Below are 4,442 nucleotides of genomic sequence, written 5' to 3'. Positions count from 1 at the left end.
CGAAGTATATGTTTTTTCATGAATAATGATAATGCATTTAGACCCGGGCCGGACTAAATCGTTCGGCGGGCCGGTTCCGGCCCGCGGGCCGTACGTTTGACACCCCTGACTTAGAACCTTCTTAAGATCCAATAGTGCAAAATGCAAATTCTTGCAATTTTTTGACTGGTCTTAAGATTTTGATCAGGAGTGTATCACAAATATTGTTACACTACTGTATACTTTGGATTTAAATGTGGCTGATTTATGCAGGAAAATATTAACAGAATTTCAACAACAACTGTTGTGTCCGCATCAAAGGGACTGCGGATAATTATAAGTCCAAGATTTATTCTGTCAAATGCAAAGAGGAGATCAAGAAGGGACCAGCGGCACAGAATAAAGTTATGAGTATCTTTTGATCTACGACATCGTAAGAGAAGTGCAAAATATTTTTAGATGCGAGCAGTAGAACGCTCGAACCTATAAAGTGACTCTTGACACGGTTCCTCATATTTAAATTTGATAGATTTCACTGTGTGTCACACAGCCACAAATACACATACAAAATCTGCTCCTCATGTGTAAATCAGTTTTAAGTCAGATTAATAAATCTACGTCATCTATGTTGAGGACTAACAGAACACTGTCAATAGTGAAGTCAAATGAAAGTTATGCCTGGTTTTCAAAACTTTTTACTAAAATATATGTGTGGTGTACATTTACATTCAGCCCCCTTTTAGTCTGCTTCTACAAAATAAAATCCAGTGCAGCCAACTATGTTCAGAAGATACCTAACTAGTAAAGAGTCTGTTTAGATTAATAATGTACGATTCAGTTATAATAGGAAAAAGAAAGATGGTCTGAATGCTGTTCTAATTAGATTAAAAAAAAAACAGAATTCAGAAAATACACACCCATGGTGGTAACACAAAATCTATTAAAAATACGTTGAAGTTTTTTGCTACAAATGGCAAAATGTGAAAAGGTTCAAGCTTATTTATGTTCCTTTTACATTTTGAACTACTATGGAGGACCAAAACTGACATAAGAAATAAAAGCATAAATATATATTTAGTTTTTCCTTGTTCTTACACATAAGTTTCTGTCAAGAAATGTATATATTTTCTTTTTCATTTCCCCTAAACATGCGTTTTTGTCAAGAAAAGTAGATATTTTGTTTTGTCTTATCGTTCTACAAGCCGTCCTTTTGTCATAGCCTCCTGCATCGTTATGTTAATGAGGAGGGTCTATGGCAAGCCGTTTTAGCATAAATTCGGTTTCGACTGACTATCCGTAATTACATTCCAGATATCTAAAAATGCATTTTGACTATAGACAAAACTATATTTTGACTATCCCAAATGGTAATTTAAGATATCTGCATTTACATTCTGACTGGTAAGAATAATAATTCAAGATATCTTCAATTACATTTTGACGAGTCAAAATTCCTTTCAAGATATCACGAATGATGCCTCTGGATCTGTCATTTGATCGGACACATATCCGTAATTACAATTTAAGATATCTTGAACTTATTTATGACTAATCAAAATTACAATTTTAGATATCTGAATTAAGAATTGCGTGGAAGCCCCTTTGTGGTGTCCAAACAGTTGCCTGCAGAATTTTATGTTTCCTGCACAAATTTGTCAGTAAATCCCACAACGTAGAAAGAGCTCGGCAATGATGGATATGCAGAGAACGCAAAACTTCATAAACTATAAGAGTGCTTCTGAAATCTGCAAAGAATTTCCTGTTTATTCACTTCCGACAAACCGAATGCACTTAAAAACAGCTTTGAAACGCTAAAATTGCTATTGTCAAAGCATTTTCAACATGAAAGTGATGCATTTTCAAACAGAAAATAACTATATCAAAGTCTTAATAATGCTAATTTTCGGCTGTAACAACAAAATTACATCAATATTATATAAGCCCCCCTCCCCCAGATTTTCATATCGATGCGTCCCTGTATATGATATTTAGACTAGATTGTTTCAAGTGGGAAAGTAGGAAAACTGCATTCCTGTATCATTTTCTAAATGTTGATGTTGAGGGTCGAGTGTTTCGTCGGAGACATCAGAACATGAGACGGCGACACCAGCAGCACCTCTTGGCTCTCGTACTGGGTATAAAAGTCATAAATGTCTCTGCTCAGGTTCTGCATGAGGGGAAACATTCATGGGGGTCAACGTCCAGCTTGGATGCAACAGGAACAAAACAAAGCTGCAGTGAAACATTCAAGTTTGAAGAATAATGAGTAAGCCCCAATTAACTGGTGGAAATAAATTTGGTGAGACAAACCTGTATTTAAATAACCCCAATTTTATCGATTATTTTGATGATCAGTCTGATTAAAAATTGGCTCATTCTGAAGATTTTTCATTTAACCCTTTATGCCTTTTTTATACAGTTTTATTCATTAAGATACAAATAAACAGATAATTAAATCACGTATAAGAATATATTTACAGAGTTTTTTCCATCTTAAATGCAAAATGTATGTTTTTTTTAATCTTTATAACTTCTTTTCTGCAGTTCCAGGGTGTCTTTCTTCATGACTCTTTAAGGAATGAGAAGCTCAGCTCAATGTTTTTATCCAACCTTGTTATTAATCAGTGAAATAAGTTGGAGGAGAGACGTTTGGTTCCTGTTGCAATATTTAAATTTGAACAGGAAAAGAACAGAATGAGCAGCAAATGAACCAAATGCAGAAGAAGAAACAAAATTTATTTCTCTAGAACACATGAAGAAAAACTGCAGCAAATATAGAAAAGGAAGATTTAACATTCAAATCTGACGTGTTTAGAAAAATAGGAGCCGACAAAATCAGAAAATGTTCAGGGATTGAGAAAAACTGATCAACATGTCAATGAAATCTGATGAATGAAGGGAAAAACTAAGAGAAACATCTTGATATTCAGAGTGAAGCTTTGACTGGAAACAACACAAAAACATGTGGATCCTGGAATAATCCTGGAATAATCCTTGAATAATTCCAGCTTCCATCTTTAAAAAACTGGAAGTAGAAAAGGTTTCCAAGGACTCAATCACAATTGTTTCACCAAGAAATAGATTGTAGAGATGAACTATCTGTTCAACAGTGAGAGAGTTTCTCTGACAGGAGGAAAATCTTTAGACTCTTTAGACTCAACTCAGCACAGAAACACTGAGGATCCAGACCAGACTGTTAATCCAGGAATCAGAGGTTCAGTGAAGGTGGTGTTGAAAGTGTGGAGGTGGATCAGTGAGTCAGAGGAGACTCTGTAGAAGGACAGAATGCCAGCAGGACAGTCCACCTACACTGCTACTCTGTTAGAGTCAGAGGAGGAGGAGAGATGAGTTGGTCTGTTATTGTGACAGACAGAGTAACCAACATCAGAGCAGTTCAGACTCCAGGAATCATCATTCCCTCCAAACAAACAGTCTATACCGTTTCCTTTCCTCTTGATTCTTCTGTAACTCACTGATATAAAAACTGTTCCTCTCCACTTGACCTCCCAGTAACAACGGCCAGTCAGACCAGTTGTACACAGCAGCTGATTCCAGTCATCAAATCTGTTTGGATGATCAGGATATGACTGAAGCTTCTCCATCCATGTCACCTTCCTGTTGTCTTTAGACAGTTTGAGTTTTCTGCTCACTGTGTTTGTGTTGATGGTGAGTTGACAGGAATCTGATGGAGAGAACAAACACAATCCAGCTGCAGCTATTGATCATTTATTGACATTTTGATGATGACGCCTGAATGAGTGATGTGACAGTTTGAAGATGGTTGAATGTGAGCTGCTCTGTTGTCATGAATCAGATGAAAAACACACTTACACTTCTTCAGTCTCCATGGTCCTGGTGTCAAGAATGGGACTCCAGCAGGCTCCACCCTGAAAGGAGGAGGGGGGTCAGACCATCAGTCTCTTTCAGCAGCAAACATGGACATTACATGTCTCTCAGACACACATTGTCCTGCACTGAGACAGGAACAGTCCAACATCTGGATTGCAAACTGCAATGGATGTAGGAAGGACAGTTGGTGCTGCTGCTGGACTTTCACTGCAACTTTTAGAGCAACTTTGCATTAAAAGTGTTATTATTTACCGAATAACACTTCATGACAACAGTCATAGACATTCATAAAGACTCTTTTGTGTTCATAACAGGTGTTATGTCATGTTTATGACAGTGTAATGTCAGTCTTATGCACACCCGTCAAGTAAAGTGTTACTTTGTTTTTTCATTTCTACCACAGTCTACAGAGCACAATTCTACTTTTTCCTCATCATTCACTGCAATTCTTCATTTCATCTGGAAAACAAGGGATTTCCATTCTCTCCTGATTCCTCTCATTTATTTGATCATTTTTCAGATGTCGCCCCCTGGTGGAGAACAACTGTTGTTGAAGTGTTGTATCGCGAGACTACGTTTCCCACAAATCTTTTCACTGAGAATTTACCGTAGAC

Source organism: Poecilia formosa, unplaced genomic scaffold, assembly GCF_000485575.1.
Source record: "Poecilia formosa unplaced genomic scaffold, Poecilia_formosa-5.1.2 Scaffold28, whole genome shotgun sequence".
Classification (NCBI taxonomy): domain Eukaryota; kingdom Metazoa; phylum Chordata; class Actinopteri; order Cyprinodontiformes; family Poeciliidae; genus Poecilia; species Poecilia formosa.
The sequence above is the reverse complement of the archived record's forward strand: the minus strand, read 5'-3'. Positions refer to the sequence as shown.